This window comes from Pygocentrus nattereri, chromosome 14 (assembly GCF_015220715.1).
Source record: "Pygocentrus nattereri isolate fPygNat1 chromosome 14, fPygNat1.pri, whole genome shotgun sequence".
Classification (NCBI taxonomy): domain Eukaryota; kingdom Metazoa; phylum Chordata; class Actinopteri; order Characiformes; family Serrasalmidae; genus Pygocentrus; species Pygocentrus nattereri.
The window spans coordinates 26,441,938-26,469,025 of record NC_051224.1 but is presented as its reverse complement, the minus strand read 5'-3'; the positions used below and the strand labels follow the sequence as shown (position 1 = coordinate 26,469,025).

At 42.2% G+C, this 27,088-nt stretch overlaps 1 long non-coding RNA gene across 1 annotated transcript in view; it reads left to right on the top strand.

Annotated features, from left to right (window-relative positions):
• LOC119265116 overlaps positions 1–20,019 on the top strand; it is a 38,387-nt gene extending 18,368 nt beyond the window's left edge. Inside the window, exon 2 of the long non-coding RNA XR_005131410.1 lies at positions 18,854–20,019. This is a non-coding gene — a long non-coding RNA (uncharacterized LOC119265116). The remainder of the gene's footprint in view (positions 1–18,853) is intronic.
• Positions 20,020–27,088: the final 7,069 nt, after the last annotated feature.

Sequence of the window (27,088 nt, the reverse complement as noted above, 5' to 3'; positions counted from 1 at the left end):
TGGCAGAGGTTGGAACACGGGGTGGCTGGGATGTATGTGGTCCGAGGATATGTTGATGGCTTTCCTCTCACATCACTTGTCATATATGTCCTCTATGGGCGGGAGGACAGCTGCGGTGATGTGCTGAGCAGTTTTGACCATCCACTGCAGGGCCTTGCGTTCAGCAGCAGTGGTGCTGCCATACCAGACGGTGATGCAGCTGGTCAAGATGCTTTCCACTGTGGCTCTGTAGAAGTTGCAGAGGAGCTGTTGTGGCAGGTTGACTTTTTTAACCTTCTGAGGAAGTGAAGGTGTTGCTTTTCCTGACGATGTGGGATGTGTTGAGTGACCAGGTGAGATCCTCGGATTTGTAGACACCAAGAAACTTGAAGCTGTTCACCCTTTCCACGATCGCCCCCTCGAAGCTCAGTGATGCATGCTCTCTACTTCCCCTCCTGACGTCAACAATCAGTTCTTTAGTTTTGCTGATATTGAGGGAAAGGTTGTTGGCAGCACACCATTCTGTGAGGAGCTTGACTTCCTTTCTGTACGGTCCTTCATCATTGTTGGTGATATTGCCTGTGATTGTGGTGTCATCCGCAAATTTAATAAAAGTATTGGAGCTGTGTTTTGGAGTGCAATAGTAGGTGGACACAGCCTTGTCGACAACCTGTGCTGAGTGTGAGGGAGGGGGGAGCAAGCAAGCAAAGTTTATGTATATAGCGCCTTATATACACCTTTTTACAACAGGTGTTGTCACAAAGTAGCTTTACAGAAAAATCAGTATTACAGAAAGAAAGAAAAGAAAAATCTGGGTCCAAGCCCCTATGAGCAAACCAGTGGCAACAGTGGCAAGGAAAAACTCCCTAAAAGAGGAAGAAACCTTGAGACTCAGAAGGGGAACCCATCCTCCTCTGGTCGACACCAGATAGCAAACATTGTTACTATGAAGTATTATAGAAGTCGGGGAAAAATAAGAAAGCAGTGGCTAATTTGATTAGCTTATGATTATGCAGCAGCAGCAACAGTGGTGGTCAAGCCGGTGGCTGGTGAGCAGTGGCACCCGATCAGGGCAGAAGGGCCAACAGCATCAGATGCACAGGGTGGGCAGCTGTTCAACTCGGCAAAGTTAAGAAGAAAACACAGAGTCAGTTCTGTATAAAGAGTGGCTGACCACAGATTACAGTATAACAGAGCAGCAAAAAAGGTCTAGATCTGACAGGGAAGACTAATTACCAAAGGCTTGACTTTACAAGTAAGTTTTCTGTCTAGACTTAAAAACTGAGGCTGTCTGATTCCCGAACATTAACAGGAAGATTATTCCAGAGCTGGGGGGGCTTTGTATAAGAAAGCTGTCCCCCCCTGATGTAATTTTATTAATTCTAGGTACCAGTAGTAAGCCAGCACCTTGTGATCTAATTAGGCGTGATAGATCATAGCAGGAAAGAAGTTCACTCAGGTACTGAGGGGCGAGTCCGTTTAGAGCTTTATGGGTCAGTAATAGAATTTTATAATCAATGTGAAATTTAACTGGTAACCAGTGCAGGGTTGATAAAACTGGGCTAATATGGTCAAACTTTCAGGTTCTTGTGAGGACTCTGGCTGCACCATTCTGGACTAGCTGAAGCTTGTTAAGGCTTTTGCTGGGACATCCCGACAGCAGGGCATTACAGTAATCTAGCCTTGAAGTAATAAAAGCATGAACTAGTTTTTCTGCCTTCTGTAGAGATAATGCATTTCTCAAATTAGCAATATTGCTGAGATGCAGGAAGGCTGTTCTAGTGGTATTAGTTATATGTGCGTCGAAGGACAGATCAGCATCTATCACGACACCAAGATTTTTAACAGATGAGCTTGATGCAACAAATTGTTAAGTTTAAGTGTTAAGTCAGACAGTTTGTTTCTAGTTGCTTTTGGACCAAGAAACGGGACCTCTGTTTTATTCGAGTTAAGTAAGAGAACGTTACTCGACATCCAGTCTTCTATGTCTTTTACACAGTCCTCAATCTTGCCTGGGAGGAGACCCCTGGGAAGACCCAGGACACGCTGGCGTGACTATATCGCCCAGCTGGCCTGGGAGCGCCTCGGAATCCCCCTTGGAGAGCTAGTGGAAGTGGCTGGGGAAAGGGAGGTCTGGGCCTCATTGCTTAGGGAAGCGGAAGATAATGGGTGGATGGATGGCATTGCTGCTATAGGCTATTGGCATCTGGGGTTCAGTAACTGTTTTATTCTCTGCTATTTTAGAAATTGTGCTAAATAGTAGTCTAGGATTATTCTTATTTTTTTCTATGAGAGAGGAGAGATAAGCTTAGCGTGCTGCGATAAGAGCTCGTCTATAAGGCTCTGCTTCCAGGCGGACTGGAACACTTCTAATTTAGTCAGACGCCATTTTCACTCTAGTTGTCTAGGAGTCTGTTTTAAAGCTCGAGTGTGATCATTATACTAAGGGGCAAGTTTTTCTGCCGTACTATTTTATTTTTAATGGAGCCACATTTCTAGAGTAGATCGAAAAGTATCCTCTAGGCACTTGGTTAAAATATCTAACTCTGTAGGGTTAGATGGACAGCTGGCAGAAGCTGATAACTGCAGAAAGTTTCTGATGAAGCTGCCAGCTGTGGAGGAAGTTATAGTCCTCTTTATATGATGAGATGGTGATGAACGCTCATTACCACTAATACCACTATACATTTCGGATAAGATTAAGTAATGGTCTGAGACGGCTGTGCTCTGGGGAGAATGGTTATCTATGTCTACACCAAAGGTCAATATTAAGTCTAGACTGTGGTTGTGGTAGTGTGTGGGCCCTTTTATAATTTGGGTGAAACCTATGGAGTCAAAGTGGATATTAAAATCTAAGACAATTATTATTTTACTTGAAAACGTTGTTAAGCTTCATAGAAACTCAGAGAATTCCTGTAAGAACTGAGAATATGGCCTGGGCAGCATGTAAATTGTAATTAATAAAAAGGAATTTTTTTATTTGTTCCTTGATCAGGTATATTAAATAAAAGAAATTCAAAAGAAATGAATGTATATCCTACTTTCTGGCTCACACCTGAAGTTTTAGTATGAATACTAATACTATACTTGTACATCTGTAATATAGATGTTCTTTTTTTTATTCTTTTTTTCCCTTCTTAATCACATAAATATTTTGATGATTAACTTTTTTTCCTCTTTTCTGTAATAAACTACATACACATATTCAATACATTTTGTTTTATTATTCCATATTTTATATTAAACCAGCCATTAGGGGTGTACTTTGTCTACTTCTGGTGCTGGTCCCAAGCCCGGATAAATGGTGAGGGTTGCGTCAGGAAGGGCATCCGGCCAAAACTATCATGCGGATGACAAATATGATTGCCATACCGGATCGGTCGAGGCCCAGGTTAACAACGACCGCCTCCGGTGCTGTTGACCAGCAGGGTGCCAGTGGAAATAAGGCCTACTGTAGGTAAAAGACCATCAGAGTGGAGAGGAGGAAGGTGGGTTAGAAGGCAGCGAGAGAGAAGGAAAGGCAGGAGTGTGGAGGTTAGAGTAGGGACTCTGAACATAGGGACAATGACTGGTAAAGGCAGAGAGCTTGCAGACATGATGGAGAGAAGGAAGGTAGATATTCTGCGTGTCCAGGAGACCAGATGGAAAGGAAGCAAGGCCAGGAACATTGGAGGTGGATTCAAACTGTTCTATCATGGTGTAGAGAGGAAGAGAAATGGAGTAGGGATAATCCTAAAGGAACAGCTTGGGAAAAGTGTTCTGGATGTAAAGAGAGTGTCAGACAGGATCATGAGCCTAAAGTTGGAGGTTGATGGTGTAATTTTGAATGTGGTCAGTTCATATGCATCACAGGTTGGTTGTCAGTTAGAGGAGAAAGAGGAATTTTGGAGTAAGATGGATGAAGTGGTAGATGGTGTCCCTAGAGAGGAGAGATTAGTGATTGGTGCAGACTTCAATGGACATGTTGGTGAAGGGAACAGAGGGGATGAAGAGGTGCTGGGTATGTATGGTGTGAAAGACAGAAATGCGGAAGGTCAGATGGTTGTAGATTTTGCAAAGAGAATGAAAATGGCTGTGGTGAACACATATTTTCAGAAGAGGGAAGAACACAGGGTAACATACAAGAGTGGAGGGAGGTGCACACAGGTGGATTATATCCTTAGCAGGAGATGCCACCTAAAGGAGATTGGAGATTGTAAAGTGGTGGCAGGGGAAATTGTAGCAAGGCAGCATAGGGTTGTCTGTAGAATGAGGCTAGAAACAAAGAAGAGGAAGAGAGTGAAGACAGCCAAAGATTAGATGGTGGAGGCTGAAGGAGGAGGATGGTTGCAGGCAGTTCAGGGAAAAATTGCAACAGGCCCTTGGGGGCAGTGAGGAGCTACCTGAGGACTGGGAAACTACAGCTGAGATGGTGAAAGAAACTGTCAAGAATGTGTTGGCTGTTTTGTCTGGTCAGAGGAAAGAAGACAAGGAAAGTTGGTGGTGGAATGAGGAAGTCCAGGAGAGTATTCAGAAGAAGAAGGCAGCTACGAAAAAGTGGGATAACCAGAGAGATGAAGGAAGTAGGCAGGAGTACTGTGAGGCTAGTCGCATAGCAAAAAGAATGGTGGCAAAGGCAAAGTCTCAGGCCTATGATGAACTGTATGAGAGGCTGGACAGTAAAGAAGGAGTAAAGGACTTGTATCGCTTGGCTAAACAGAGAGACAGAGCTGGAAAGGATGTACAGCAGGTTAGGCTGATAAAGGATAGAGAGGGAAATGTATTAGTGAGTGAACAGAGAGTGTTGAGTAGATGGAAGGAATACTTTGAAGGACTAAGGAATGAGGAAAACGAGAGAGAGAGGAGGACAACGGGGGGAGAGATAGTGGATCAGGAAGTGCAGAGAATTAGTAAGGTGGAAGTGAGGGCAGCTTTAAAAAGGATGAAGAATGGAAAGGCAGTTGGTCCAGATGACATACCTGTGGAGGTATGGAGATGTTTAGGAGAGAAGGCAGTGGACTTTTTATCCAGGTTGTTTAACAAAATCCTGGGGATTGAGAGGATGACTGATGAGTGGAGAAGCAGTGTATTGGTCCCCATTTTTAAGAACAAGGGTGATGTGCAGAGCTGCAGTAAATACAGAGGTATAAAGTTGATGAGCCACACCATGAAGGTATGGGAAAGAGTTGTTGAAGCAAGGCTACAGCGAGAGGTCCAGATCAGTGAGCAGCAGTTTGGTTTCATGTCCAGAAAGAGTACCACAGATGCAATTTTTGCATTGAGAGTGTTGGTAGAGAAGTACAGCGAAGGTCAGAAAGAGCTATATTGTGTCTTTGTGGATCTAGGGAAGGCATATGATAGGGTGCCAAGACAGGAACTGTGGTACTGTATGAGGAAGTCAGGTGTAGCTGAAAAGTATGTTAGGGTGGTGCCGGACATGTATGAGGATAGTGAGACAGTGGTCAAGTGTGCAGTTGGAGAGACAAATGGTTTCAAGGTGAAGGTAGGGTTACATCAGGGATCAGCTTTGAGCCCCTTCTTGTTTGCAATGGTGATGGACAGGTTGACAGATGAGGTCAGGCAGGAGGCTCCATGGACCATGATGTTTGCAGATGACATTGTAATCTGTGGTGAGAGTAGAGAGCAGGTGGAAGAGAATCTGGAGAGGTGGAGGTTTGCACTGGAGAGGAGAGGAATGAAGGTCAGTAGAGATAAGATGGAATACATGTGTGTGAATGAGAGGGAGGCAGGTGGAAAGGTGAAGATGCAAGGAGTAGAGGTCGTAAAGGTGGATGACTTCAAATATCTTGGGTCAACCATCCAGAGCAATGGACAGTGTAGAAAAGAGGTGAAGAAGAGGGTGCAGGCAGGATGGAGTGGGTGGAGACGGATGTCAGGGCTGATGTGTGACAGAAGGATAGCAGCAAGAGTGAAAGGGAAGGTTTACAAGACAGTAGTGCATCCTGCCATGATGTACGGTTTGGAGACTGTGGCATCTGTCTAAAAGACAGGAGGCTGAGCTGGAGGTGGCGGAGATGAAGATGCTGAGATTTTCGTTGGGAGTGACAAGGATGGACAAGATTAGAAATGAGCAGATCAGAGGGACAATGAAGGTGGAGCAGTTTGGAGATAAAGCCAGAGAGGCCAGGTTGAGATGGTTTGGACATGTGTTGAGGAGGAATAGTGGATATATTGGGCAAAGAATGTTGGAGATGGAGCTGCCGGGTAGAAGGAGAAGAGATAGACCTCAGAGAAGGTTTATGGATGTAGTGAAGGTGGACATGGAAATGGTTGGTGTGAAAGTAGAGGAGGCAAAGGATGGGCAAGATGGAGGCAGATGATCCGCTGTGGCGACCCCTAAAGGGAGCAGCCGAAAGAAGAAGAAGAAGATTCCATATATTTTATATTATTAATTGATGATTAACACTTTCTTCTCTTAATTATTACATTATCATATTTTAATCTTGGTTTGTATTTTGTTTTATTTTTTTATTTTTTTTATTAACTTTTGACATACAGATCATTTTTGTTGAGCCACACAAAGAGAGAGAAGGGGGATAGAAAGAGACAAAGAGAGAGACAGACAGAGAGAGAGAAGGGGAGATAGAGAGAGAAAGAGAGAGAGAGACAGACAAAGACAGAGAGGGGGATAAAGAGAGAGAGACACACAAAGACAGAGAAGGTATAGAGAGAGACAAACAGAGAGACAGAGAGAGAGACAGAGAGAGAGGGGGATATAGAGAGAGAGGGATAGAGAGAGGGAGAGAGATAAAGAGAGAGGGGAATAGAGAGAGAGACAGACAAAGATAGAGAGGGGGATAAAGAGAGAGACACACAAAGAAAGAGAAGGGGATAGAGAGAAACAAAGAGAGAGACAGACAGACAGAAAGGGACAGACAGAGAGAGAGACACAGAAATAGAGAGAAAGAGACAAAGACAGAGAGGGGGATAAAGAGAGAGAGGGAAAGACACAAAGAGAGAGAAGGGGGATATAGAAAGGCAAAGAGAGACAGACAGAGAGACAGTGTGTGTGTGTGTGAGAGAGAGAGAGAGAGAGAGAGAGAGAGAGAGAGAGAGAGAGAGAGAGAGAGACACAAAGACAGTGAGGGGATAGAGAGAGGGAGAGAAAGAGAGTGAGAAAGAGACACACACAAGGAAAGAGAGAGGGATAAAGAAAGAGAGACACAAAGAGAAGGGGGTAGAGAGAGAAACAAAGAGAGAGAGAAACAAAGAGAGAGAGAGATAAAGAGAGACAGAGAGAGTGAGGAGAGAGAGAGAAAGAAAGAGTGAGAAAGAGAGAGAGAGATAGAGAGAATTGAGGCTGAATCTAATCTGAGACTATAAATCTTTGTTGTATTTTATCAGCAGCTCCTTAAAGCGATACCTCAGTGAATGTCTCTGAATTTTCCCTCTTTAGTTTTAGCGCTGAAGCTATGAAGTTAATGTAGCTAACACGTAATGGAAGCTTATGTACCAATTAGCATCAGGCCTAAATGAGAAAATGCCTGTTGGTGAATTCAGCTCCTTATCCACCAGCTTCTTATTCTAATTTCACGTTGCACCTTAAATAATGCGCCTGAATGCATGTGCTGCACCATTTAAGGTGGAACGGATATTTTAATAGATGAGTAACTTTTAAACAAGAAATACAGGATCAGTGTTGGAAGTGGCGTCACTCCGTCTCTAATTAGCGTCTCTTTCCGCTGAAACTGTGTCTGACATGGTTTTGCGTATCGTGTGTCGTAAAACACCTTCCTGTATCATGATGTGAGGTTTCCGCCGCATCGCCCAGCCTCACACGCTTAATCGCTGGATGTAATGTGGGGTTTTGTGCTGCTGCTGGGTGGTTCTGACGCTGGAGATCAGACTGTCAGAGTGTCAGAGTGGTTTTTAATGAAATGTCTGCTATGATGCAGTTCTGGGCCGACTGAGCCGCTGCATTAGCATCTGAAAGCCTCAGAGGGTCCAGCGGCGGTCCATTGTTATGGAAATGACCGCAGTTTCACAGCCGTGTCGTTTCAAGTGTGGCTCTTTAGCCTCGTTCAGTGTAAAAATACTCCACGCTGAGTGTCTGCAGGCCTTTATTTACAGCCTATTGTCATTCAGGCCGGTTTGATGTATCGCACTGCGAACGTGTGAAGTATTTCTGGCTGTTTTCTTTCATCTCAGTACTTCCATTCACTCGTTCTCACTCCGCAGTCTGAAACCAGATGACAAAAACGGGCTTGTGTAGTCCAGAGAAGAGCCTCCGTCCCAAAATCGCTGAGATCTATTTATAATTTCAGCAACAAAGGAGTTGATAAACGTGCAGAATAATAGTGTCTGGAATAATAAAATATGACACTGTTTTTGGTAAAAGTGGACAAAAGTATATAAAAATAAATAAAATCATCTTCAGTCTTTCTCATTTTATGATGGTTGTAAGAATATTAGAAGACTTTATTTTTATTGCTGTTTTCTTCAGTTAAAGTGTTTTATTCTATTGGCAGATCAAAAAGATTGGAATCAGCAAAATCATCTGCCAATAGAAAATGACATTTTCTGTGGATAAAATGACCTAAAACATAAAATATGGCTAGAAATTAGTAAAATAATCTTATAGTGTTGATAGAATATTAACTGATATTATATTAATGCTTTTCAAAATTGGCTAAACTAGCATCTTCAATATAGTGCGAGAGTTTTACTTGAATTAAGTAAAGTAATAAGTGAAATGGTCATTTACTGAGAGAGAGAGAGAGAGAGAGAGAGAGTGAGAGAGAGAGACCAGATGTAATAATAATAAGTTTTTTTTTATATGACATGTATGTCAAATAAAACAGGTCGAAGAAGTGTTTGTTTAATAAAATGATAACAATAAACATATAAATAGAAAGATAAGCAATGAAACAATTAGATATCAAGAAAATGCACAGAATATAAAGAAAAAACAGAATGAGAATGAAAAATAATTCCACTTGCCAAGACAGTATTTTAGCAGTACATGACTCCTCTTGAGTTTTAGTAGAAATCTCAATATTATGCACTTAATAATCTGATAACTGTAGAGCTAATATGACTTATTTAGTAACTACTATGAAAACAATATGTAAGTTGTGTTGTCATGATAGTGATGGAGGCCTCATACTGACAATAGGCTTCAACAGGAGGAAAATGTCTTTTAATATTTTTTTTATATACAGCTACAGTTGTGTGGAATAAACTTCCTGCTTCTCTTAAAAAATTACAATTAAGTGTCTATCAGCATCGCTTTATAGTCATTTATATTCTCTGTTCTTCATATCTTTATGAGGACCACAATGGAAATAAGCCAGACTTTTTAAATGCTTGTTCTGTACACAGTGTTGGGCGAAGTACACAAACCATGTTCTTAAGTTAAAGCAGAGGTCCCAAAGGTATCTCTAAAATATTACTCCAGTAAAGTGATGAGCTTTTCTTTCCATCACTGTAGCCCTGCTGTGATATAGCTTGGGTGGCTTTTGCGAGCTACTGTAACAGTAGAATAATCTATAAACAGCCACACCAGCAGTGGAGGACTGAGTACACAAACCCTGTACTGCAGTTAATGCAGAGATACCAAAGGTAAAAATTACTCCAGTAAAAGTAGAAGTTCCTCCCTTTAGACCTCCACTTGAATAAAAGTACAAAAGTATTTGTCTTCAAATGTAAAAAGTACTTCAAAAGTAAAAGTACTAAAAGATGAATTATGACTCTAATGTCCTGTTATCATTTTTATAACTAGACTCGCTTTCTGAACTCATTTTAGGTGAAAATCCTTCAGTGTCTCTCTTGGTAAACCAGTCTTTTAATAGAATGTCATTAATTAGTGACACTGATGTCTAATAAAATTAAAGCACTAAACACTGAAGGTAAACAGTTTCCATCAGGGAGAACCGAGCGGCTCTGAAATCACTTTTACAAGCAAGCAAAGTTTCAATTTAAGATTTATTTACAAATTAGTTACAAGTTTAAGTTTAATAAAAACTTGCTTTACGCTGCTGCACTGATGTTGAACCGTGTGCTGCACTGGGTCGGTATAACCAACAGGTAAAAACAAGCTCAAAACAAACTGTGCCCTGATAGGAGTTCTTGCTTTGTGCTTCTTTTGTTTTGACATGTTACATTTTTATACACACAGAAACCAAAAGGAAGGACAGATTTCTCAAAATTTAGTGGAGTGAAAAGTAAGATATTTGACTTTGAAATGTAGTGGAGTGAAAGTAAAAAGCCCAAATTGGAAAAACTTCAGTACAGATACACAAAAAACTACTTAAGTACAGAAACCAATTACATTTACTTAGTTACTGACCACCACTGTTTTGTATGAATGCTGTCTTATATGTATTTTTTTAAATTGTCAAATAAATCATCATCACCATCATCATGTATCCTGAAGGTGTTAAGAATCGTTGAAACACTAAAGCTACTTTAGTTTTTTTTTTCCTTTTGTTTTTTGGGGGTTTTTACTTTGAAATGTATTTTTCAAGGCAGTGCAAGTTTATTTGTACAGCACCTTTCACAGTGGAAATGTTAATTAGAAAATTAGAAAGCATCAGATAATAAAAAAGATGTGTAACATTGTTGAGATCCAGCACCTCAGAAAGGCTCCTGCACGGATTTTACAAAAACATAAGAAGAGAAAAAAAGTGTGAAATGCAAAGTGATCATACTTCAGCACCCTGAGAGAGGAAGAGCACTGTTACTCTTTTTACAGCTGAACAACAGCCACAACTGAACATCATCACACTACGCAGTAATACCAACCACTGTCCATTATTGGGATTATCATGCTAGCACACTTTTAAAAACTCCATAGATTCCATAAATCTTCAAAAGCTACTGCTTTTACCCACTGAACAGCAGCCAGAGCATAGCAGGCTAATGCGAAAGGAAGGCAGCTTGTTAACGTCTCCGCTAACAGCTGAATATCAGAGAACTTGTAGAGAAGAGAATTTCCACTCTGCAATGTCTTCCGGGTTGCTCAGACTCCAGAGGGCACTCCCAAGTGCATCCAAAATGAATGGGTTGATATAGAGCATTTGAGCAAAATCATAGTTTATTAATGCTTCAATATTTTTAATGTAAAAGAATACAATAATCAGAATAAAACATTTTAGCCCCGCTGTTACATTTGAAGAGCTTTTAAACTTGAGTTTAAACTCACCAACCAATCATCACACTCTAGCAGTAAAGCCTGACTTCTGCTGCCCAAAACAGCCTCTGCTGTTTAGCAGTCCTGTATTTGATATAATGGGGGAAATAGGAAGTGTCCAGGCTCCTCATAAACCAGCTCTATGAATACCTGCAGTCGTTTAACTATAATAATTTTGTCCAGATCATCATTACAGTGCAGAGACTGGGTCACTCAGACCACAGAAATGGCCCGTCAGATCAGGAGTACAACAGCCTAGATATCTAGATACAGTAGATAGAATTTTATTGGTCCTGAAGGGAAATTGCAGTGTTTCAGTAGCAACAGCAATATAATTGCACATAAACTTACATGTACTATGCAGAAAAATAGACAATAGAAATAAATCTAGATATAAAGGATATAAATCTACAAGGGAAATAAAATAAAAGTATATCTATTTGCATATTTACATGCCATATGAGACAGATTTGTTGTATTTACATGACACTAAGCACTGAGTGGTATGAGTTAAAGTAAAAGCATATATTACAGACATAACTACCTCTGAGTTGCCTCAGTATTACAGTGTAAAGTGCATAGTGAAAGTAATAGTTATGATATATTGCAGACAGCAGACTACAACAGACTGATAGAGTAAAGTACTCGCTACAACAGACTGGTAGAGTAAAGCACCCGCTACAACAGGCTGATAGAGTAAAGCACCCGCTACAGCAGGCTGATAGAGTAAAGCACTCGCTACAACAGACTGGTAGAGTAAAGCACTCACTACAACAGACTGGTAGAGTAAAACACTCGCTACAACAGACTGATAGAGTAAAGCACTTGCTACAACAGACTGGTAGAGTAAAGCACTCACTACTGCAAACTGGTAGAGTAAAGCACCCGCTACAACAGGCTGATAGAGTAAAGCACCCGCTACAACAGACTGATTGAGTAAAGCACTCACTACAACAGACTGGTAGAGTAAAACACTCGCTACAACAGACTGATAGAATAAAGCACTCGCTACAACAGACTGATAGAGTAAAGCACCCGCTACAACAGACTGGTAGAGTAAAGCACTCACTACAGCAGGCTGATAGAGTAAGGCACTCGCTACAACAGACTGGTAGAGTAAAGCACTCACTACAACAGACTGGTAGAGTAAAACACTCGCTACAACAGACTGATAGAATAAAGCACTCGCTACAACAGACTGATAGAGTAAAGCACTTGCTACAACAGACTGGTAGAGTAAAGCACTCACTACAGCAAACTGGTAGAGTAAAGCACTCGCTACAACAGGCTGATAGAGTAAAGCACCCGCTACAACAGACTGATTGAGTAAAGCACCCGCTACAACAGACTGATAGAGTAAAGCACTCACTACAACAGACTGGTAGAGTAAAGCACTCACTACAACAGACTGGTAGAGTAAAGCACTCACTACTGCAAACTGGTAGAGTAAAGCACTTGCTACAACAGACTGGTAGAGTAAAGCACTCACTACAGCAAACTGGTAGAGTAAAGCACTCGCTACAACAGGCTGATAGAGTAAAGCACCCGCTACAACAGACTGATAGAGTAAAGCACTCACTACAACAGACTGTTAGAGTAAGGCACTGGTTACAACAGACTGGTAGAGTAAAGCACTCACTACAACAGACTGATAGAGTAAAGCACTCGGTACAGCAAACTGGTAGAGTAAAGCACTCACTACAGCAGGCTGATAGAGTAAGGCACTCGCTACAACAGACTGGTAGAGTAAAGCACTCACTACAACAGACTAGTAGAGGTAAACACTCGCTACAACAGACTGATAGAATAAAGCACTCGCTACAACAGACTGATAGAGTAAAGCACTTGCTACAACAGACTGGTAGAGTAAAGCACTCACTACAGCAAACTGGTAGAGTAAAGCACTCGCTACAACAGGCTGATAGAGTAAAGCACCCGCTACAACAGACTGATTGAGTAAAGCACCCGCTACAACAGACTGATAGAGTAAAGCACTCACTACAACAGACTGGTAGAGTAAAGCACACACTACAACAGACTGGTAGAGTAAAACACTCGCTACAACAGACTGATAGAATAAAGCACTCGCTACAACAGACTGGTAGAGTAAAGCACTTGCTACAACAGACTGGTAGAGTAAAGCACTCACTACAGCAAACTGGTAGAGTAAAGCACTCGCTACAACAGGCTGATAGAGTAAAGCACTCACTACAACAGACTGTTAGAGTAAGGCACTGGTTACAACAGACTGGTAGAGTAAAGCACTCACTACAACAGACTGATAGAGTAAAGTACTCGGTACAGCAAACTGGTAGAGTAAAGCACTCGCTACAACAGGCTGATAGAGTAAAGCACTCGCTACAGCAAATTGATTGAGTAAAGCACTCACTACAACAGAATGACAGAGTAAAGTACTTGCTACAACAGACTGGTAGAGTAAGGCACTTGTTACAACAGACTGATAGAGTAAAGCACTCAATCTCACTTCAGGCTCTCTATAGCACCCTCTATGTTCCAGTCATTTATTAATGAGGTATTCGGACATGATAGGACAATTTGTTTTAGTTTACATGGATGATATTCTCATTTACACTCCTGATTTTTCGAATCTCATGTGCAGCAGGTCCGCTCTGTTCTCAAAAGGTTGCTGGAGAACAGATTATATGTTAAAGGAGAGAAATGTGAATTTCATGTGGGGTCCATTGATTTCTTGGGGTATGTCATTAACAAGCAAGGTGTCCTTATGGATGATCACGAGGTTGAGGTGGTAGTTAACTGGCCATGCCCCACTTCGGTAAAAGAATTTGGCTTTGCAAATTTTTATTGACGATTCATTAGGAACATCAGTGCTATAGCAGCTCCCCTTGCGCGCTTACTGAAAGGTAACCCAAGGAAGATTAGATGGACTGAGCAGGCAGAGATGGCCTTCCAGAGGCTTAAAGAAGGCTTCACCACAGCTCCCATTCTCAAACATCCTGACCCCATGCTGCCATTCGTGTAGAATTTGACACCTTGGGGACAGGTGTAGGAGCTGTCTTATCTCAGAGAACTGGAGATCCCCCTAAGATGCACCCTGTAGCTTTTTTTTCCCCACAAGATGTCTTTGACTTTGAGAAGTTTCAGTTCAGCATCACGTACCGTCCTGGATCTCGTAATACTAAGGCAGACGCCTTATGTAGGATCCATCAGAAGGACAATGATGGCCCGGAAGCAGAGGGTGGGAAAAGGATCTTGCCTCCACAGTCAACATATCCTCAATTAGGTGGGAGATCGATGAGGCCATCGATGCAGGCCTAAGAGACGTAGCTATTCCCACACAGTGTCCACCGGGAAAGCTGTATGTACCAACCCCCTTCTGTACTCAGTTAATAACTTGGGCACATTCCTCACTCACTACAGGACATTCCAGAGAGACTAGAACACAGAAACTGTTGTCCCATAGGTATTGTTGGGAGAATATGCTAAAGGACATTCATGTGTTTGTACAATCATGCTCCACCTGTTCTAAATGCAAAACATCAAGACCTTACCTGTGGGCAAACTGATGCCCTTACCTGTACCTGCTAGACCTCGGTCACACATTGCAATTGACTTTGTAACAGATTTACCTGAATGACAGGGATTCACCACTTTTTTTGGTATCCCAGAGCACATTGTTTCTGATCATGGACCTCAATTCACATTGCAGGTATGGGCGGCATTTTTTGAGCACATTGGTGTTTCCATAAATTTGATTTCTGGGTATCATCCACAAGCTAACAGACAATGCGAAAGAATGAACCAAGAACTGGGTAAATTCTTGCACATGTTTTGCCATGACAGCCCTTCGGACTAGTATAGGCTTTTGGCTTCAAATCAAATCAAATCAAATTTATTTGTATAGCGCTTTTTACAACGGGTGTTGTCACAAAGCAGCTTCACAGAATTCCAGAAAAGACAAAGTTTTAACAAGAATGTAAAAACCCCCCGGCAGGCAAGCCAGGGGCAAAGAGAAACTCCCTCAGAACTGAGGAAGAAACCTTGGGAAGAACCAGGCTCACCAAGAGGGACCCATCCTCCTCTGGTCAAACTACCTACAAGTGATTATACTCCATCCATCCATCCATCCATTATCTTCCGCTTCTCCGGGGTTCGGGTCGTGGGGCCAGCATCCTAAGCAATGAGGCCCAGACCTCCCTTTCCCCAGCCACTTCCACTAGCTCTCCAAGGGGGATTCCGAGGTGCTCCCAGGCCAGCTGGGCGATATAGTCATGTCAGCGTGTCCTGGGTCTTCCCTTGTACCATCACTCGTGAACAAGACCCCGAGATACTTGAACTCCTCCACTTGAGGCAAGAGCCTATCCCCGACCCAGAGAGGGCTCTCCACCCTTTTCCACCTGAGAACCATGGTCTCGGATTTAGAGGTACTGATTTTCATCCCGGTCGCTTCACACAGCGAAAGCTGAAGTTCGCGGCCTGATGTCCCCAATAGGACCACATCATCTGCAAACAGCAGCGATGTTACCCTGAGGTCACCAATCCGGACACCCTCCATCCCCTGACTGCGCCTAGAAATTCTATCCATAAAAATTATGAATAGAATCGGTGACAAAGGGCAGCCCTGACGGAGCCCTGACCAACTCACACTGGGAACGAGTCTGACTTACTGCCGGCTATGCGAACCAAACTCCGGCTTTGTTTGTACAGGGCCTGAATGGCTCGTAGCAAAGAGCCATGTGCCCCGTACTCCCGAAGCACCTCCCACAGAATACCCCGGGGAACACAGTCGAATGCCTTCTCCAGATCCACAAAGCACATGTGGACTGGTTGGGCAAACTCTCATGAACCCTCCAGAATCCTGGAGAGGGTGAAGAGTTGGTCCAGTGTTCTATGACCAGGGCGGAATCCACACTGCTCCTCCTGGATCCGAGGTTCGACTATAAGCCGGACTCTCTTCTCCAGTACCCCTGCATAGACCTTACCAGGGAGGCTGAGGAGTGTGATTCCCCTGTAGTTGGAACACACCCTCCGGTCCCCTTTTTTAAAAAGAGGCACCACCACCCCAGTCTGCCAATCCAGTGGCACCGCCCCGATGTCCACGCAATGTTGAAAAGGCGTGTCAGCCAAGACAGCCCCACAACATCCAGAGTCTTGAGGAACTCAGGACGGATCTCATCCACCCCTGGAGCCTTGCCACCAAGGAGCTTCTTAACTGCCTTAGCGACTTCGGCCTCAGTAATGGACAAGCCTATTCCCATGTCCCCAGACTCTGCCTCCTCACTGGAGAACGTGTCGGTGGGATTGAGAAGGTCCTCAAAGTATTCCTTCCACCGCCCAATGACATCTTCAGTTGAAGTCAGCAGCAAACCATCTCCACTATATACAGTGCTAGTGGCACACTGCTTTCTCCTTCTGAGTTGCCTGACGGTTTACCAGAATCTTTTCGGAGCCGACTTAAAGTCACTTTCCAAGGCCTCACCAAACTCCTCCCATACACGGATTTTTGCCTTGGCGACGACTGAAGCCGCAGACCGCTTGGCCTGTCGATACCTGCCAGCTGCCTCTGGTGTCCCAGAGGCCAACCATGCCCGGTAGGACTCCTTCTTCAGCTTGAAGGCATCTCTCACCTGGGGTGTCCACCAACGGGTTCGAGGATTACCGCCCTGACAGGCACCAACTACCTTACGGCCACAGCTACAGTCAGCCCCTTCAACAATGGAGGAACAGAACATGGCCCATTCTGAGTCAATGTTCCCCACCTCCCCCATTATCACACCCCTCCAGGTCTCACTGTCATTGCCCACGTGAGCGTTGAAGTCCCCCAGTAAGACAATAGAGTCTCCGGGAGGAGCACTTTCAAGCACCCTTCCCAAGGACTCTAAGAAGGCTGGGTACTCTGAACTGCGGTTTGGCACATAAGCACAGACAGCAGTCAGGACCCGTTCCCCAACCCAAAGGAGTAAGGAAGCTACCCTCTCGTCCACCAGAGAAAACCCCAACATACAGGCACCGAGTCGAGGAGCTATGAGAAAGCCCACACCTGCCCGCCGCCTCTCACCATGGGCAACTCCAGAAAAGAATAAAGTCCAGCCTTGAGAGGTCAAGGAGATTGGACCCAGAGCCCAAGCTGTGTGTTGAGGTGAGCCCGACTATATCTAGCCGGTATCTCTCAACCTCGCACCAACTCAGGCTCCTTCCCCGCCAGTGAGGTAACGTTCCAAGTTCCAAAAGCCAGTTTCAGCAACCGAGGATCAGAACAACAAGGCCCATGCCTTCGGACACTGCCCGATCCACAAAGCACTGAACCCCTACTACTGCCCCTCCCATTGGTGGTTGGTCGATGTGAGGGTTTGTGATTATATTGTGATGTGATATGAGATTATACTATTAATATTAATAGCAGTAGTATTAGTAGTAATAGCTAGGAGTCTATGAAAACATCAGTGTAGGGTGGGCAGCTAGTCCAAGGTAGGTGGCTTTAGCTGGGGCGTGGGCAGCTGGTCTGAAGTGGGTAGCAGGAGGGCTTGACAGTCAGTCGTCCTTCAGTGTCCGGCCAGACATATGGGCAGTTGTATACTCGGAAAAAAGGCAGGGAGAGGGAATTAGTTTTATTCTGTCTGTTTGTACATAAAACAGGGGATGTAAACATTTACAGAGTGTGGCTAATGACTCCAGCAGATCTGACTATGACAGCTTAACTAAAAGGAGAGAACCAGAAGGACACACAAACACAAGAGCACTCTGAAACAGTTTAGCATCCCTCCGCTCCACCGTCCACAAACCTGAATGACCACGTGCGAGCAGTGGGACGACAGCACCAGCGTCTCAGTTTGCTATAATTCCCTGTGTCCATGGACCCCTGGATCTGCTGCCTTTATCTAAGGGGGTTTATCTAGTTTTAAAGATTGAGACTATGTCTGAGTCCCGAACATTTTCTGGAAGATCATTCCAGAGTTTGGGGACTTTATAAGAAAAAGCCCTTTCCCTAGCTGCAGCCTTATGAATTCTAGGAACTATTTATAAGCCAGCACTCTGGGATCTGAGTGGTCATGATGGCTCGGAATGGGAAATAAGCTCTTGCAGGTACTCAGGAGCGAGCCCATGTAGGGCTTTATACGTCAATAAAAGAATTTTATAATCAATACAGAATTTAACAGGCAGCCAATGAAGTAATGATATCACTGGACTGATATCATGAAATTTTCTAGTTTTAGTGAGGACCCTAGCTGTGGCGTTTTGGACTAGTTGAAGTTTGCTTAAATTTCTGCTCGTACATCCTGACAGTAGTGTGTTACAGCAGTCTAGCCTGGAAGTAATAAAGGCATGTCCTAGTGTTTCTGCATCACGCAGGGATAGGGCATTTCTTATCTTGGCAATGTTGCAAAGATGTAGAAAGGCTGTCCTAGTGATGCTGCCTATGTGTTGATCGAATGATAAATCTGAATCAATTATGACACAAGATTTTTTGCTGCTGAGCCAGGTGTGACTGGAAAGTCGGTGAGATTTAAAATTAAATCTGGAAGTATATTTCTTGCCAATTTTGGATCCAGAAGGAGAACCTCTGTTTTGTTACTGTTTAGTAGGAGGAAGTTCTGTAACATCCAGCATTTCACGTCTTTTACACAGTCCTCTATTTTCTTTAATCTGTATTTGTCATCAGGCTTGGCTGATATGTACAGTTGCGTATCGTCTGTGAAACAATGAAAGTTAATGCCATGGCTTGGGCTGAAATTGCCCAGAATTCATTAACCAGCTCTGTTACAGGGTTGACTCCATTTCAGTGCTGCTTAGGATATCAACCACCTGTGGCTCCGTGGACTGGCTCAGAGACTTCAGTTCCTGCTGTAGATGAATGGATGAAGAGTGAGCAGATCTGGGAGCAGACTCATCAGAGGATAGACACGAGAACAAGCAGATCGACATCACGGTCGCACACCGGTTTATGAACCAGGATATAGAGTCTGGCTCATGACGAGGGATTTTCGACATTCCAAGGGAAGTAAGAAACTTCAACCCAAATATATTGGGCCATTTAAGGTGGTTAAAAGAATAAACTAAGTGATATAGATTGGACTTGCCTCCCAAGATTTAGTTTCACGATCATTCCATGTTTCTTTGTTAAAGTCTGTTACAAGGCTACTGGAAGAGGAGTCACCAGACATCATGCCACCCCTGCCAGAATTGATAGATGGGTCAATGCTGTTAGAAGGTTGCTGGACTTCAGGAGACGGGGTGGTCGTATGCAGTATCTGGTTGACTAGGAGGGATATGGTCCTGAGGAGCAATGTTGAGTGCTGGCGAAGGACATCCTGGATCCTAGACTGATTGCAGATTTCCACAGCCAGCACCCTGACAAGCCTGCTCCATGTCCCAGGGTTCGCCCGCATAAGGGGCTACCTGCATCCCTTCCGGATCGTCTGCAGACACATCTGATACATATCTCTTGTGGCAATGGATCGACATCCATCAATCCAGAAACTCGGCAGCTCTAGGTATGCCCCTGTTCAGGGATCTGTCGGGTGGTTTGGTGGTCATCGTGGTCATCGTGGTCGTCCTCGTTCCAAGGCCCGTCGGGACTCTTTGGAGGGAGGTACCCGTCATGAGTCCTCCATGAACACACTGAGTGTTTCTTGTATTTTGTTTTGATTCTTGTGTATGACTTACTGCCTGTTTTCATTTGACCCTGCTAAATGCTGTAAATGTAAATGTAAATATTTTCATTTGACCCTTCTTTTTGGATTTGCCCTTCTTGTATCTTTGCTGGACCTGGTTGCTATATGGTTTTGACTCCTCACCTGCTTTTTGGGTCTTGCTCTGTCTTCCCCAAGACTGTTATAGTTGCCTTTCTCCTGCTGCTTGCTTTTCTGGATTTGACCCATGCCTGTGTATTGATGACTCTGTGTTCTCCTGATTACACCAGTAAAGCTTCACTGTCGCCTTTTAACCACACACATCTGCTCACTGACTCCACATCACATCATCAACTCTACCTATAGATATACTCAACATTTAAATAAATAAACCTAAAAATCTAAAAAAAATCACACACAAACATAAACCATACATCATAGAATAATAAATAACATACAAATAATATTTGCAAATTTAAATAAAATTAATGGGGTATTAAGTTTCAGTCATATGTTGAGTGATGCATGCTGGGTATTGTAGTGAGAGAAAACTGATGAACGAAGACATGAAAAAAGATAAAATCTGAAAACTGCAGCTTTGGGCTGGATTTAACACAGAACTAATGTTCTGTTTCCAGTTCTTCAGTAATACCCTCTCTGCAGCAGTATTACAGCAGTAATGTGTCCCACAGGATGAACACAAGCCCTCTAACAGGCCCCTGTTTGTCTTTGTGTGCTTATTTATCTCACACTGGGTTCCCTGGTGCTGGGGGCTACACCCCCCCCAACACCACACACACACACACACAGACTCCATGTCCCTGAGACAAGCCCCCCCCCACCCCCACCCCCATCCAGTCAATCAAAGGCTGCAGCAGCAAACAAAGCAGTAGCAGAGGAGACAAAAGGCTGGAGGAAGTGTGTCATTAGTAGAGTGATGCTGCATCTGTAAATAAAACAGTGTAGAGCGTTGGGGTGGGGGCTGGGGTTGGAGAATTATGTAACAATATGCTTTCATTCATTGGTCATTAACCCTGATTCTGCTCTACTGGAATCAATGCATTTGTTAAGACAATCAGCTGAGATGAGGCTACTGTAGCTCACAGGCTAATGCAGGCATATAGCAATTAGCACTGTGTCTAAATCACCAGAAAATTCCCTGCTGAGGATATGTTTAAGCTAACATAGCTAACTAATGGAATCTTAGAGCAATTAGCATTGTGTCTACATCATACACTTTCCAGAAAATGGTACATTGAAGCTGTAGCTAATGTAGCTAAATAACTAATATAGATATAATAGAACCTTATGGTAATTAGCATTCCCTCATGAGACAGTACAGATATAAATACTAAACTACATCGAAATAAACAAACAGTAAGAAAGAAAATCACAACATATAATATATGATATCTGAAGAGGTGATGATCGGAGGATTATGTCTAAAATGCACAATGATCAAAGGGTAATCTCTGAAATAGGTGATGATCCAAAGATAATCTCTGACATAAGTGATAATCAGAGGGTAATCTTTGAAATAGATGATGACTGGCGGTTAAGCTTTGAAATAAGTGATGATTGGAAAGTAATCTCTCACATAGGTGATAATCAGAGGGTAATCTCTGAAATAGATGATGATTGGAGGGTAAAATCTGACATAGGTGATGATCAGATGGTAATCTCTGAAATACATGATGATCAGAGGGTAGTCTCTCACATAGGTGATGATTGGAGGGTAATCTCTGAAATAGGTGCTGATCTGAAGGTAATCTCTGAAATAAGTGATGGTCAGAGGGTAATCTCTGAAAGAGGTGATGATCAGAGTTTAATCTCTCACATAGGTGATGCTTGGAGGGTAATCTCTAAAATAGGTAATGATCAGAGGGTAATCTCTAAAATAGATGATGATTGGAGGGTAATCTCTGAAATATATGATGGTCAGAGGGTAATCTCTGAAATACGTGATGGTCAGAGGGTAATCTCTGAAACAGGTGATGATCCGAAGGTAATCTCTGAAATAAGTGATGATCAGAGGTTAATCTCTGAAATAGGTAATGATTGGAGGGCATTCTCTTGGAGGGTAAGATCTAACATAGGTGATGATCAGATGGTAATCTCTGAAATATGTGATGATCAGAGGGTAGTCTCTTACATAGGTGATGATTGGAGGGTAATCTCTGAAATAGGTGATAATCAGTGGGTAATCTCTGAAAGAGATGATGATTAGAGGGTAAAATCTGACATAGGTGATGATCAGATGGTAATCTCTGAAATATGTGGTGATCAGAGGGTAGTCTCTTACATAGGTGATGATTGGAGGGTACTCTTTGAAATAGGTGATGATCCGAAGGTAATCTCTGAAATAGGTGATGGTCAGAGGGTAATCTCTGAAAGATGTGATGATCAGAGGGTAATCTCTGACATAGGTGATGCTTGGAGGGTAATCTCTGAAATACGTGATGGTCAGAGGGTAATCTCTGAAATACGTGATGGTCAGAGGGTAATCTCTGAAACAGGTGATGAACAGAAGGTAATCTCTGACATAGGTGATGATCGGCGGGTAATCTCTGAAATATGTGATAATCGGAGGGTAATTTCTGACATAGGTGATGATCCGAGGGTAATCTCTGACATAGGTGATAATCAGAGGGTAATCTCTGAAATAGGTGATAATCAGAGGGCAATTTCTGAAACAGGTAATAATCAGATGGTAATCTCTCACATAGGTGATGATTGGAGGGTAATCTCTGAAATAGGTGATGATCAGAAGGTAATCTCTGAAATAGTTGATGATCAAAGGGTATTCTCTGAAAAAGGTAATCATTGGAGGATAATTTCTGAAATAGGTGATGGTCAGAAGGTAATCTCTGAAATAGGTGATAAACAGAGGGTAACCTCTGAAATAAGTGATGATTTGAGGGTAATCTCTGAAATAGGTGATGATCAGACTGACTGAAAAATGGAGGGTTTCCGGCGGGATGGTCAGTCCTTAGTGATTTAGTGACACGGTGAGAAGCAGATCTCAGTCCCTCTTCATAGGCTCATAACTCCGGATGTGAGTCTCGTATGATCTCGTGATAAGATGGAATGGATAGGGTGGCTCTACAGATTCAGAAAGTGTTTGAACTGGATTTCTGATCTCAATCATCACGAAGATGATATAAACAGATATAAAAACATTGAAAATGACGCATGGGTGAGTTCATAGACCCCAGACAGTTAAGAAGCCTAAAGACCGAAACAGAAGGCAGGATGTTGTGGAGTAATATTATGACTCAGAAACAAGTTGACAGTTTATAATAATAATAATAATAATGACATATTGCCATCTATAAACATGGACCTTTATGACGTTAGCATGCAAGTTCTTGCTAACATCAAATATACTGTTAAGAAGAAGCTAATGCAGCTTCTCCAAGTAAGAACTTAACAGTGTCAACTCTAACAGCAGTTTTTTTTTACAAGCTTGTTGTTCACTTTAAAGTATGTGTGTAACATTTGCTTCTTTTCACCACAAACAGACTCACTTTTGACACTGTAAAATACAACATTCTGTTATTAACCCTCTGTGGTCTGAGGACATTTTCTTGATTTTTACATAACTTCTTAAACTCTCCTTTAGAGGCTCTTTAGTAAAATATGATACCCATTTATTTCATATCAAGATGCTCCATTATCTTTGTCACTACTTTCCAGCTGGAGAAACATATATAAAGACATCAAGAAACATAAAATTTGAGATGCGGTCACATTCATCAACCCCAAAGGGTTTACAGTACCTTGAAGCCTGAATTTAGTCTGCACTTTAGTCCTAGTTTAAAGATAACAGTGAGTCATACAGCATCATAAACCACATAATCTAGTCTACTAGAGATTAAACTACATTGTTTGAGGCATGATGCTAATCGGTGGAGAATAAGCTTTCATTACCTGTTAGCTACATTAGCCTCATAGATCTAGTGCTAAAACTAAGGATGCAAACTTCAGACCCCAAACATGACCTGGTTCACAGGCTTTATTTGGAGTAAAGTGTGAGTCGGGGGGGGTCTTTAAGTAACTATCACACTGGTGTCCAGCACTCAGTAATTAATGAGAGATTAGATGTTTGTTGACACACTCTGGAGGCTCCGCGTGGGGCTTTAGTGACTCCATGTAACTGAAGCTTTGACTGTGAGAGCAAATTAAGGCGAGTCCGTGGTTGAGGCCGTGGTTGCGATCGGTACGGGTGTAACTTCACCCCCACATGAATAAATGAGGGGACGCTCGGCTCCGTGGCCTTATCAACGCAGGGTGGAAATATCCTTATGTGTGACGACTCCACAATTTAGGATGCAATCCAATGCTGCTTTTTCCACTATGGGTTAAAATGTCCACATCTAAAGGACAATGAAGATGCAGTCTTTTTCCATTCTCCCAAACATTGGCAAAACAAAGGCAGTGCAATCTGCAATGTCTTAAAGGTGCTTCTTTTAAAGACCCTCTTCAGCTTCTTCCCCATCTGACCCCAAATGTAGTCGTTCATCCAAGACATGTTTGGTGTCTGAAGTTTGCTTCTTTAGTTTTAGCCCTGGAGCTATGAGGCTAATGTAGCTGGCAAGTAATGGAAATTTACGTTCACCTTTATCATTAGGCCTAAATCATCACCCACTTGCCTCAGTTCTAGATAAACTTACTGAGTCAGAACTGATAACAGTGGTGGTGATAGGAACCAGATGTCCATCTCTAAAAGCTTCCTCACAGAAAGTTACTACGTGAAATGGTTATGAATTCACTGCCTGATGACTGAGACGCTGTTTTGGTGGAGGGATACATAACATGCAGGGGGCTGTGAGGCAAAATAGTCCCCAAAGAATTTATTATTTCAGGTTTTCCACTATTTTCCATCATCAACATTCCATATAAACTCAGAAGACTCGTGTAGGTTCACTGGTGGTTCTGGTTAGTAAATAAAATGTCTATATTTGTGTTGTAGTCATGACGACCCCTGGTTCTTATCACCACCACTGTAAAGACATCTGAATCGTTTCACATTAAACCACTCTGAATCACTTTGTTTACATATCACACACTGGATTATGGTAGAATTTTGAAAGCTGGTGGAATTGCCCTTCTGTAATAGACTAAATCACATTAGCATAGGTAAAAGCAGTAACAGTTTCAATATTACTTGTTTAGATGGGCAGCACTGAGGCCTAACATCCTCCATATGTGCTGGAGAGACATTCACACCCATGCTGATTCTCTGAAGGCTGATCTGAGCCAGGTGTTGCTGTGCAAGGCTCTCACCTCCTCCTCTGAGCATCACCCTCAGGATTACCCTGTTAAAGGTGGAGCTGGAGGGTAATTAGGCAACATCTGCTGTGCTGTGACACACATAGATGGTTTATGAGGGAAATGCAATCAGGAGAATGAAGACCTGGACAAAAAGAAAGGACGAATTTTAGATTATAACTAACACCAGTTATTTATAAAAAATGAAGAAAGGTACATACTAATTTCAGTCTTCTAGGTGGCTGCTACTGTGTTTAGCTATGTTAATGTACTTTAGTCCACATTTATAGATAACAGTGTCAGAAAACAAACAATCAAGTTTATTAAAGAAGGGCAATTTCACCAACTTTTAAAATTACACATAGATCAGAAGTCATTTCAGATCCAACCCAGAATGTATTTTATTTGCTGTGGTTAATGTTTTTACTGACAATGACTTTTCAATATTTCCACACACTTAAAGAGCTCATTTTTTTCTGCTTATTTAAGTAAAAAAGTTTAACATACAACATAAACACTGTTTCTTTTTTTATTATAATTATATTTTTATTGTCATACACAAGCATACATGTCATTGTGGGACATATTTCAATCTTTTTATGTATATGTGCACAGACACACACGTCAAAAACAAGCACAGTTGTCATAAATTTCTGTAAGTCCCTGTACATAAAGCCTTTTTTTGTCCCCTCCACCCCCCCCCCCCCCCCCCCCAATCCCCCAACAACATCAAAGAGAAAAAAAAATCCACAGTATCAGAACTATATACATACAGGGGGTGATCTTGTTTGAGCCCAAAATATAACGTCTTACTTTCTAAGGTAATTTCACATTCAAAAATCTCTTGCAGGGCTTCATGTATCCTCTTCCAGTAGACTTTAATACCGGGGCAGTCCCAAAATATATGGTAATGAGTTGCGTTTAGATTTCCACAGTTCCTCCAGCACACTGGGGGGTTATTATCATAATGGGCCTTCTGAGAGGGTGTAAGAAAATATCGTATCAGGGTTTTCCACCCAAACTCTCTCCAATACTGGGACCTGGTGCATTTCCATTGATATCTCCATATTATTTTCCATTCTTCATCTGATATAGTTATCCCTCCTTCCTTCTCCCATTTTGTTTTAATGTATGAAGTTGAATGTGTTTTTAAATCTGACAGGGCTCCATATAGACATGAAATAATTCTACCGCTGGTATCTGCATTATATGCTTTCCTGAACAAATCCATAAGACCTGCCCTTGACTCAGTTACATTTTGTGCCTCTGTTTTAATAAAATTTAGCATCTGTAAATATCAATAGAAATCATGTTTTTCTAATAAGTGTTTCTTCTTCAACTTTTCAAAACTAGGTAGTGCTCCTTCTTCCAATATCATACACAGTGCTGTTATTCCCTTGGTCGTCCAGTCCTTAAATCTGGAATCCAGTTTATTCGGTGTAAAGTTGGAGTCATATGCACACCATTTAAGAATTACAATGTCTGCCTCTAATTTGTATTCTTTTATAATAGTTTTCCATACTTTAAGGGTCCATTATAGGATTGCCTGTATAGGTATGGAGGTTATTTTTTCCTCAATATTCTTCCAGTGTGCATTATATAATGGGTTGCACCAGTATATCACAGCCCTCATTTGTGCTGCGAGGTAATAGTCTCTTAGAGAAGGTAGGCCCAATCCCCCTTTTCTTTAATTAATTGTAAGGTTTTAAGGCGGAATCTAGGCCTTTTTCCTTGCCATATATATCTCGACATTGTTTTATCCCATTCATCAAATTGGTTTTGATTAATCTCTATAGGTAGGGTTTGGAATAAGTATAACAATCTAGGTAGTACATTCATTTTAATACATTCAATCTTCAAGCTAAAGCTGAAAAAATGAATAAGATTCCATCTTGCGATATCCTCCTTGATTCTTTCATTTATAGGCTGATAATTACATTCCGATAAGACCGCAAGGTCTTTTGGTATTGTAATACCTAGATATTTTAGATGTTCCATGTGCCAGGTCAGAGGGTACCTATTTGTAATTGTTTCTGGCGGATTATAGTTATATGAAAGTAGCTGAGCTTTACTTACATTAATTTTATATCCTGAGAGT